Source organism: Pelobates fuscus, chromosome 8 (genome assembly GCF_036172605.1).
Source record: "Pelobates fuscus isolate aPelFus1 chromosome 8, aPelFus1.pri, whole genome shotgun sequence".
NCBI classification, from domain to species: domain Eukaryota; kingdom Metazoa; phylum Chordata; class Amphibia; order Anura; family Pelobatidae; genus Pelobates; species Pelobates fuscus.
This window is the reverse complement of record NC_086324.1, coordinates 112,897,301-112,909,514: the sequence shown is the minus strand read 5'-3', so window position 1 is coordinate 112,909,514 and position 12,214 is coordinate 112,897,301. Positions and strand designations below refer to the sequence as shown.

Sequence of the window (12,214 nt, the reverse complement as noted above, 5' to 3'; positions counted from 1 at the left end):
TATTGTGTTAATTCTCTCGCTAATTTAAAAGGTTATATATTCTATATATATTTATTTTTTATTAAGACCATGTCTTCATGATTTATATGAAAGCATATTGAATTCTGTCATAGAACATTGGTATTAACTCTTCTCCTGCTAGTGTTGGGACATCTCAATATATTTTTGTAAGTAGTACTCTCCTTGTTACCTGACCCCTTATTTGTATCTGTACTACTAGTTTTGGCTTATCTTGAGTGACCACTTTCACATCTAAAATTCCAATATATCACCTGGGACTATGAGCTCAACAGGCATGGATGGAAAGTTAAGCACTTAATTTATATCATGAGGGGTGTAATACTTTACTCATATTACTGGTCACATTAAAGGAACGCCCCAAACACCTAAAGAAAGTCAGTTTTCTGAAGTAATTTAGGATTTACCTAACTGTGTCCTTTATCTTTAAAGGAACACTAAAGTCACCTAAATTACTTTAGCTAAATAAAGCAGTTTTAGTGTAATTTCACTGCTCAATTTACTGTCATTTAGGAGTTAAATCACTTTGTTTCTGTTTATGCAGCCCTAGCCACACCTCCCCTGGCTATGATTGACAGAGCCTGCATGAAAAAAAAAACTGGTTTCACTTTCAAACAGATGTAATTTACCTTAGATAATTGTATCTCAATCTCTAAATTGAAGTTTAATCACATACAGGAGGCTCTTGCAGGGTCTAGCAAGCTATTAACATAGCAAGGGATAAGAAAATCTTAATTAAACAGAACTTGCAATAAAGAAAGCCTAAATAGGGCTCTCTTTACAGGAAGTGTTTATGGAAGGCTGTGCAAGTCACATGCAGGGAGGTGTGACTAGGGTTATTATTATTATGATATTTATAGAGTGCCGTCAAATTCCGCAGCGCTTTACAATGGGTGGACGAACAGACATGTAGTTGTAACCAGACAAGTTGGACACACAGGAACAGAGGGGTTGAGGGCCCTGCTTAATGAGCTTACATGCTAGAGGTAGTGGGGCAAAATGACACAAAAGGTAAGGATAGTATTAGACTAGTGACAGTTGCAGAAGAGGAATCAGTTGGGAGCTATTAACAGTTTAATTGATACGCTTTTATGAAGTGGGTTTTTGAAAGATTTTTTGAAGGAGTGGAGACTGGGTGAGCATCTAATGGAGGAGGGAAGCGAGTTCCACAGGAACGGTGCAGCCCTCAAGAAGTCTTGAAGGCGAGCATCAGAGGTGGGAGTACGGACAGAAGATAAACGTAAGTCTTCAGCAGATCGTAAGGGCCTAGACGGGACATACTTGTGTATAAGGGAGGATAGGTAGGTGGGAGCAGCATTATGTAGAGATTTGAAAGCAAGAACCAGAATTTTATTTAGCTCTATTTTATAGGAAGCCAATGTAGGGACTGACAGAAAGGTGAGGCATGGGAGGTGCGGGCGGACAGGAAGATGAGCCTCGCCGCCGCATTCAGTATGGACTGTAATGGCGCAGGTTGGGAGCACGTAAGACCACTGAGAAGCGGATTACAGTAGTCAAGGTGAGAAAGGACAGTGGAATGGACTAACACCTTAGTCGCATCTGGTGTTAAGTAGGGGTGGATGCGCGCAATGTTTTTGAGATGGAAATGACAGGATTTGGCGATAGATTGAACATGAGGCTTGAAGGAGACGTCGGAGTCAGAGAACACCTAGGCAGCGAGCCTGCGTGGTGGAGCTTATGGTAGCACCGCTGACTTGGAGGGAGACCGACACAGGAGTAACAACACTTGAGGGAGGGAAGACCAGAATTTCAGTTTTGGTCAAGTTTAGTTTAAGGAAGTGGGCAGCCATCCAGTTAGAAACAGCAGAGAGGCAGTCAGAGACACTAGTCGAGAGATGGGGAGAGATCAGGAGAGGACAGGTAGATTTGCGTGTCATCTGCATAGAAATGATATTGGAAGCCAAAGGAGCTAATGAGTTTACCAAGGGAGGCAGTATAGATGGAGAACAGTAGGGGACCAAGGACTGAACCTTGGGGGACACCAGCAGAGAGAAGTTGGGGAGAAGAAGCAGAGCCAGAGAAAGAAACACTGAAAGAGCGCTGGGAGAGGTAGGAGGAGCACCAGGAGAGAGCAATATCTTGTAGACCGATATTGCGGAGGGTGAGAAGAAGCTGTTGATGATCAGTGTCAAAAGCCGCAGACAGGTCAAGGAGAATTAGGATAGAGTAGTGACCATGAGATCTTGCAGCGAGTAGATCAGTGGATACTTTGGTCAGTGCTGTTTCCACAGAGTGCTTAGCACGGAAACCAGACTGAAGCGGGTCTAGCAGAGAGTTGGACTCGAGGAAGTGTGTCAATCTCGCGTACACAATTATTTCTAGACGTGCAATTCGTTTCGGTCTGAATATAAATTCGGACGTATTTCGGACAATTCGGACATTCAGGTACTTCCGAATGTCCGAATTGCCGAGGTCCCGAAGTTCCGAAATTACAGAATTTCCGAAGTGTCAAAGTTCCGAAGCACAGTATTGCCTAAGTACTAATATACTTACCCAGTGAATGAAGAAGAATGTTACATTGTAAATCATTTTAAATAAAAAGTATACAAACATAGCCAGGATTCAGCTGTAAGCATTTGCAACACTTACAACAATCACGTAACATACATTCATATAAAATGTAAGTTACTGGGCCAGTCAGTGTAATGACAGGAATGAATAAGTAGATAACTCCCTAATTCCCACGGTATTGGGGAGCTATCTACTAAAAGACTGAAAGACCTAAATTGGTCTTTCAGCCAAATTTACTAATACTTAGAAAAGATTACTTAGTATTAGTAAATTATGCCCCTACTCGCTATACCGCGAGTAGGGGCATGTCTATTAAACAGTGAGCAGCAACTGTGGCTGCTCACTGTAAAAAAAATAAAAATAATAAGTTCCCGAGCCCCTGGCCCCCACCCCTGAGCGGTGGGTGGGGGCCCTAAAGTAAAATAATGGGGGGGGGGGGACCTAATGTCCTCCCCCCCTGGCCCCCACCCCTGAACAGTCGGTAGGGGCCCTAAATACTAATAGGGGGGACCTCATGTCCTCCCCCCTGGCCCCCACCCCTGAGCGGCGGGTGGGGGCCCTAAATACTAATAGGGGGGACCTAATGTCCTCCCCCCTGGCCCCCACCCCTGAGCGGCGGGTGGGGGCCCTAAATTGTAATAGTGTCCTCCCCCTGGTCCCTACCCCTCAGCGGCAGGTGGGCACCCTAAATACTAATAAGGGGGGGACCTAAGGCCCTAAAAAAAAATCCCCCATCAGGTGACTAGGGGTCCCCAAACCCCTAGTCACCCCCTCCCCCCCCTCCAATAAAAATGACCCCCCTACCTACCCCCCTCACCCTAAAAACTAATGAGGGGGGGACCTTTAACTAAGTACCTGTAAAAAAAAAACAAAAAAAAAAAAACTTACCATTCAATGTTTTCTTTCTTCTAAAAAATTATAAAAAAAAAATACAAAAAAAAACAAACCAAAAAACCCCCCAAGAAATAATCCATCTTCACCCATGGAGGGCTCCGCGCAGACTGAGCTCTATAAGCCTTCCCCCGCCCTGCAATTAGGCTCAGAGCACTCTGATTGGTGGGTTTAAGCCATCCAATCAGAGTGCTCTGACAGGTAAATGAAGAGACTGACAGGTAAGTCTCTACATTTACCTGTCACAGCACTCTGGTTGGTTTGAAATCCACCAATCAGAGTGCTCTGTGTCATTTTACACAGCGTGGGAAAGCTCAAAGCTCATTAGAATTTTCCCACGTTGTGTAATTTGACTCATAACTCTCTGATTGGTGGATTAAGTAACCAATCGCTGTGTTAAATGACACAGAGCACTGTGGTGGATTTCAAACCAACCAATCGGAGTGCTGTGACAGGTAAATGTAGAGTCTTGCCTGTCAGTCTCTTCATTTACATGTCAGAGCACTCTGATTGGATGGCTTACACCCACCAATCAAAGTGCTTTGAGCCTAATTGCAGGGCGGGGCAATGCTTTATAAGCCTTCCCCCGCCCTGCAGAGCTCAGTCTGCGCGGAGCCCTCCATGGGTGAAGATGGATTTTTTTTTTGCGCTCGTTTTTTGTTTTTTTTTTAAATTGCGTCGGTTCTTATGGCTTTTTATTTGCCCGTTTTTGGGGCTGAAAAAAGATGATTTTTAGAAAAAAGAAGACATCGAATAGTAAGTTGAATTTTTCTTTACAGGTTAGTTATTTTATTCCCCCCTCACTATTTTTTAGGGTGAAGGGGGGGTAGGTAGGGGCTAACTTCTTTTGGGGTGGGGGGGTGGGTGACTAGGGGCTTGGGGACCCTTAGTCACCTTTGATTGGGGTGGGGGGATTTTTTTTTAGGGCCCCCACCCACCGCTCAGGATTATTATTTTTTTGCACTTTTTTTACAATTGCGTCAGTTATTTGGTGTTTATTTATTACGGTTTTTTATTTGGCTTTTTTTTTTTTTTTTTACAGCTACTTGGTTAAAGGTCCCACCCTCATTAGTTTTTAGGGTGAGGGGGTTGGGTAGGGGGGTCATTTTTATTGAGGGGGAGGGGTGAACTAGGGGTTTGGGGACCCCTAGTCACCTTGGGGTGGGATTTTTTTTAGGGCCCCCACCCGCATGTAATGGGGTGTTTCTTTAACCCCTTTACTACCAAGCAGAAAATACCACCAGAATCGGAGTATTCTGGAAAATTATGTTTAAATGTTTTTTTTGTTTCAGTATGCATGCATTGCACGTATATTGAAATCCTAACATCAAATCAATAATAGTATGCATACAAAACTAAACCAAATGTTTCAATTTAAAGACATTAAATTATTTTTGTTTTCGTATATGTCCCAGAAACAAGCACATTACATTGCATTTTACAACACAATTGTTTAAATAAAACCTAATTGTTCATATTATTCCCATATATAGGAACATCGTGTACTGGATTATTTTACAGTTTTATTCAGTAGGGTTAGTTTAAAAAGAAAAAGTATTTGACACGCAAAAGTATTGTTGACAGATACAAGAGGTAAATAAGGCTACCAAAAATATGAATCATAAGATCAATGTATTAAACTAAAGTGCTTGAAAAAAAGAAAAATCTAATTAGGCTGTAATCCTGACCTTACCATTAAAATGTAAGCTGAAGATTTCCACAATACATAACTAACAAGACCCCTTTATGCCAATTTATAGTCATGTAAAGTTCATGGTATACCTCTTCTTTTCAATCTCACTGCATCTGTTGTGCAGAAATAGTGAAAAGAATAGAAAAAAATATAATTTTTTAATCAGTACACCTTGTTTAGCATAACAATTTGGGCAGAGGAATTAACACGTGTTAATGTGGTAGTAATTTTACCTATCTACACTATGACGTTCCAGGCTTCCAGCGGTGGATAAACACCCCTTTACTTCAAAATGGCAAGTCTTTCAAGAAAAGAACCTGGAAAATGACAACAAAAAATACAGTTAAAGTAACAATGCACACAAACAAACAAAAATAGTTTTACATTTTACATGGCTACTTAACCCGTTAATGTTGTTTGGGCGTACCATTCTGCCCTGCACAATATGGACTTAAACATCGTTAGGGCGGAAATGTACGTCCAAATGATTGTTAACCCCTCTGACCAGAGAAACTGACAAGCCAGGCAGTCCCCCTGCTGCCAGTCCGGCTGTCCCGGCCCATGTGATTGCAAGGACGTTGCAATCACATAGCCAGAATGCCTGTAGCACTGCCTGCAGCGGGACTGCCCAAGTTATTAGGCCGTCCCCCAAAGTGGAAAGTTTTTGAAATTTCAAGTTTTTTTTCTAATTATTCATTGCATATGTTTTTTTTATAAGTTAATTACAGCATGTGATTAATATATTAAATATATGTATAATTTCATTGTTCATGAATTTTGATATTAATACATATATTAATATCAACATTCACTTAGAATTAAATAGATGTATAATATATTAATGAAATGCTTTAAAATAATTTAGAATATATTGTACATATATTATAAAATAGTGTGTGTGTGTGTGTGTGTGTATATGTGTATATATATATATATATCTCAAATAATCTTATATAGATTTGATATATATATCTCAAATATACTTATATAGATTTGATATATATAATTCTGTTTGTCTACATACAACATCCCAGAGAAATGCACTCAGAAGGCTTGTAGTCTTGAAAAATATTTCCTTTATTTGTGCAAAGGTACAGTCAATGTTTCAGTCCAAGTTGGACTTTTTTCAAGACAACCTTATCAAACATTAAACACAATTTTATAAGCAGTGAATAGGAAGTGATCTCAAAGCAAAGTTTCATAAATTAGCATAAATAATTGCATTATGTTATACCCATTCATTTGCAAAACCTGAATAGTGATTGATTCACAAAATGTCGCAAAGTGTTCTGATTGGGGAAAAAAAAAAAAAAAAAAAAAATATATATATATATATATATATATATATATATATATATACACATATATAACTTTTTCAAGTTGTTACAGCATGGAGGATTTTTTTATCAAGAGCTGGAGCTCTAGCTGACACGGCCAAAACACTACCTATTAGTGATGAACATGCTTTATCTGTCTTATGGCCATGGTCCACTAAAGATCTCTCACATACTAATACACCTAAAGAATTATACAATGATTTATTAACGTTAAAAAGATCTGGACCTGCACGGGGTTTTCATTTCTGATTACTACCGTGCTAAAAGAATACCTAGGGGATTCAGAGTCAGAAATGCCCCCACCATTGGCAGACAAAATCCAGATTTTTGCAAACGATGGATGAACATTGCTAACAAGTGTTCATTAGATTGGATGGTTATAGTAGTAGAGGAGGTCGGGAAGGAATTAATCCAGGTGAAAAAATCTATCCATGAGTTTGAAGCAACCAATGTCACCTCTCTACAGGCACCTACCGCGAATGAGATGATGACTAAATTACAAGATGATATTCAGAAATATCAGAATGATTTAATCCGTTTTAAAAAACAAAAATTAAATAAAGTTAACCACGACTACACACATCATCAAGTGTATAGATGGCTCAGTGGTATGGATACCAACACTAGGAATGCTCCTCCTAGATTTAGACCCCGCATTACCAGACCTTCCTTACAAACGATTGACATCAGTTCGGGAGAATCGGCTTCGGACGCCGAGTCTAAAGACATCAGTCCAGAACTGAACCTTTTTTCAGGAGCTGGCATCCATCACCAGGACCTCCCAGGAATGAGTACGGAATCAGCGGCACAGGAAAAAGAGACCCCCCCCCCCCCCCCAGACAAGGGGAAAAAGGGTCACCAGGTATGCCAACACAGCCACAAAACCCCCATCAAAGAAGAGACGCCTGTAGTATTTAATCTTTCCGATAAACCACTGACAGAAGCTCACCACAGTCTTCTTAGTAAAGGCCTAACGTTTATTCCTGTTAAAAAAAAAAAAAAAAACAGGCATTCTCTGTTGAAATTGATATGCACAAATTACAACGCACCTTGTATGCTAATGAGTACAGAAAAGAAAATTCCACATATCAATCAAGTCCTTTTATTATCAAAGAGAAAAAAAGACATGAAATCAAACAATATGACTATAAAAACCTTTGTACAGACCATACATAAGGATGCGCTTAACATTATAAAAACACCGCCTAAACACAGACCTAATCTGACTCTGGATGAAAAGGCTGCACTTCAAGATCTCTGTGATGATGTGAATATTGTAACTCGCCCTGCTGATAAAGGCGGAGGTGTTGTGATTCAATCTTACCAACAATATAAGTGTGAAATCATGCGACAATTGAACGACATTTCCACGTATCGGAAACTTACTTATGATCCTGTTCAGTCATTCCAAAAAAAGATTCAGCAACTTATTGAAATCGGCCTTCAAGCTGGCTACATCGATTCTAATATAGCAAAGTACCTATATGTGATCCATCCTATACATCCAGTCCTCTACACCTTACCTAAGATCCATAAATCTAGCCAAAACCCTCCAGGCAGACCCATAGTCTCGGCTAGGGGTGGCCTCCTACAACCTATTGCAAAATATGTGGATTATTATCTACAGGATTGCGTCAAAGAGTTACCGTTTTGCCTTAAAGACACCAAGATCTCCTGTGCCAACTCAGCGATCGTGGTAACGATACACAACGCATGTTTATGTTCGCCACTTTGGATGTTCAGAATTTATATACGGCAATACCACAAGCGGAAGGTATAGAAGCTGTTCGTATTACTCTGTCTAAATTCCCAGCGTATAAAGGCCCCCCATTGAATTTATTTCGGAATTACTTACAATTGCACTCTCTTGCAATTATTTTAAATTTGAGGGCAACTTTTATTTGCAAACATCTGGGACCGCTATGGGGGCGACTATGGCTCCGCCGTATGCCAACATCTTTATGTCATGGTTTGAACAACAATACATTTTTCCCACATATGCGAAGAAAATATTGAAATATTTTAGATTTGTCGATGACATCCTTCTCTTATGGACTACTACACAACAGGAATTGGAAGAAATGGTTCAACAACTAAACATGTTACCCACTACCATAAAATTCACTCTTAACCATAATCGTGACCAAATTAATTTTTTGCATGTTTTATTATACAAAAAAACTGGTGAAATTGGCTATACTCTACACCGTAAAGAAACTGATAGAAATACTATTCTATCAGCCACCAGCTTTCACCCCAATACCTAAAAGATTCTCTGCCTATTTCACAGTTCCTCAGAGTTCTGCGTTACAACAGTGACATTCCTCACATGAATGTTCAACTGGCAGAAATGAAACAACGCTTTATTGACGGGGGTTATGCCCCCCAGACATTGGATATTGCTGAACAAAGAGCTATAGAACGCATTGATTCCTGAAAAAACACCAGAACTACGAAGACTCAGCTATTTCTCCCTATAACCTACCATACAGCAACTGCAAAAATAAAAAATACCATACAAAGACATTGGGATGTGATACAAGCTGATAATAATTTCCTTCGATTTTCCAACAACGTCCTATGATCAGTTACAAAAGAAACCGTAATCTGAGGGACTTATTAGTTCGCAATGACCCCACACAATGTTATACAAAGAAAACATGGATTAAAAAGAAGAGCTGCTTCAAGTGCACTGGATGTGTGACCTGTAGCCATATGCTAACCAGTACTTCTTTTGCCCATCCACATAAGAGCAAACGGATACCGATCAATCATTCTATCACTTGTACGACGGATCATGTCATCTACCGTATATACTCGAGTATAAGCCGACCCGAATATAAGCCGAGGCCCCTAATTTTACCCCAAAAAACTGGGAAAACGTATTCACTCAAGTATAAGACTAGGGTGGGAAATGCAGCAGCTACTGGTAAATTTCTAAATAAAATTAGATCCTAAAAAAAATATGAATTGAATATGTATTTACAGTGTGTGTATTATGAATGCGCTGTGTAGTATGAATGCGCTGTGTAGTATGAATGCGCTGTGTAGTATGAATGCAGTGTGTGTGTGTGTTGCAGAGCCTTGGTGGGGGGTGGGCAATTTTATTTTATTTTAATATTTTTTTATTATTATTTCTTCTTATTTTTTATTTAATCTAATTTTTTTATTTTATTATTTTTTTTTTTCGTCCCCCCTCCCTGCTTGATATATGGCAGGGAGGGGGGCTGGCAGAGCTGTAACTTACCTCTCCTGTCAGCTGTCTGTATTATGGCAATTTACATTGCCATAATACAGACTGGGGGCTGTGGGGGCTGGCAGAGCTGTAACTTACCTCTCCTGCAGCTCCTGTCAGCTCCCTCCTCCTCCGCGCCGGTCCGTGCAGCTCTTCTGTCAGCTCCCACTGTAAGTCTCGCGAGATTTACACTGGGAGCTGACCGAGGTGCTGAACGGACCGCGCGGAGGAGGAGGGAGCTGACAGGAGCTGCAGGAGAGGTAAGTTACAGCTCTTCCAGCCCCCACAGCCCCTAGTCTGTATTATGGCAATGTAAATTGCCATAATACAGACAGTGACTCGAGTATAAGCCGAGTTGGGGTTTTTCAGCACAAAAAATGTGCTTATACTGTAGTATATACGGTATATAGTGACATGTCCATGTGGACTATCGTATGTCGGGAAGACAGACCTTACACTACGTGACAGGATGAGGGGACATCGTTCTGGGATAATGACGGCGTATCGGGACCAAACTACGGAAAAAACAGTGGCCAAACACTTTTTGGCTATGCAACATCATTTACCCACGCTCAAATTTATTGGTATTGATCATGTACCTCCTCTGAACCGAGGTGGTGATCGATCAAAAATCCTCTTACAGAGAGAGGCCTATTGGATCCACTATTTGGACACAGTCACTCCTAAAGGCTTGAACGAAAATATTGTATACTCCATGTTCTTGTGATTATATTTTTACATCTAAATAGTGTTTTGACGTACTACATTCACATATTGTTTGTGGAGCCGCATAAGTTTGCATATACTTCACATAGCTTATTGTTTTAGAATAACATCTTCTTTATTCTTCTTTTCTCTCTATTATTCTTTTAGCCACTATCTGAGTCTAGTACAAATGTGGTTATTTGCATATCTTTATTAGATGCAATCAGTCCTTTTTGACTTGTCTGCATCACTATGATTCTCCTAATTCTATTTACAATTATTTGTTTTTTCTCATCTACGTTTTATATTTATTATTACTATGTGGTCAAGGGTAATAAGTGGTGTTTTGTATGGATAGAATTTGCCTTTCTATTTATCTCACGTTCTCTAGATGTATGTAGCAGTCATATGCTACAGTTACTATTTCGTCATTTTCTATGGCATTCCTATGTGGCCAATGGTAATAAGTGGTGTTTCTCATGGATAGTATTTGTCCTTTAATTTATCTCACGTTTTTTAGATGTATGTAGCAGTCAAACGCTATATTCACTATTTCGTAATCTTCAGTGGCATATCTAATCTTGTATTAGCCATAGATAAAACATTTTTTTTGATTATACGTGTTGGTATGACTTCAGTTCTTATTCATAGGTGGTGTTCATTCATTTATTTATTTTTCTTGCATATCTCAATACTGCCATTACATTGTGCAGTTGTTCCCACATCAAATATGGTGTCCCCATTACTCTTTTAGGCCTTTAGACTGCATATAGACTCTTTTTGAACATCTGTTGGATTATGTCCGTGTTAAGCTTGGAGATAATGTTATATTTTCTATAATCAGATTATCACACAATTAGCATATTACACACTATCTTCTAGTGTCCATTAAACTTATGAAAAAAAACGTTCTTTAGAGTGTCATGAACACAGTACTTTATTAATATCTTCTGTTCTCTGCTTTGATTTTATACATATGATGCCAGGATTTAGATTTTGTTTGGTAAACTGCATATTTTTTGTTTGCATATATTTCCACTTGTGTGTCACTATCACTTTATTTCCACCTCACAGCACTGGTTGTAAGTTTACTTGATTTTTCTTCTGGCATCCTGGATAGCTACACCTAGCTGATAGTTTAAACTATCATCTCTTCTCTATAGCGATTCACTTGTGCTCGGTATGTGATTTTGTATCTATGTGTATTGTTGCCGTGGCAACCACTTTTCTCCGCCGGACGTCCCAATCACGTGACGTTCCGTGCGGCTTCCATTCACTTCTGGGTTCCAACGGGCAGACACACTCCACTTCACCATTGGGTAAGTGCATATTTACATAGATTTATATTTAATATATAAACACTTTATTGTTATGTATTCAATGATCTTGAAAAAGACCCGGCAGGGTCGAAACGTCGATTGATTTTTGTACACTACAAATGGACTAATAAAGCACCAGTTTTTTTATATATATGAAGACCTGTGAGTGCATCTCGATTTTTCATTTTTTGTTTATGTATTTGACGCCACAGATTTGCACCCAGGCATGTGCTATATATTTTTTCTTGTAAAGGTGTGTGCCAAGCTTTCATCTGAATATATATATATATATATATATATATATATATATATATATCTGTTTATCCCAATAAATAAATTAAAAAGATAACCCAGTGATAATGTGAAAAAAACTCTGTTTAAGTGTTTTTTTTGTTTTGTTTTTAAATGCATTGTGTACCTCTGACAGCTACAGTGTTAAATGTAAAAAAAAAAAAAAAAAAAAAGCATAACCAAAGTATTTACA

At 39.3% G+C, this 12,214-nt stretch overlaps 1 long non-coding RNA gene across 1 annotated transcript in view; it reads left to right on the top strand.

The window, feature by feature from the left end:
• Nucleotides 1-12,214, top strand: part of LOC134570841 (uncharacterized) — a 76,861-nt gene that overhangs the window by 25,556 nt on the left and 39,091 nt on the right. The gene's annotated exons all lie outside the window — the stretch shown is intronic.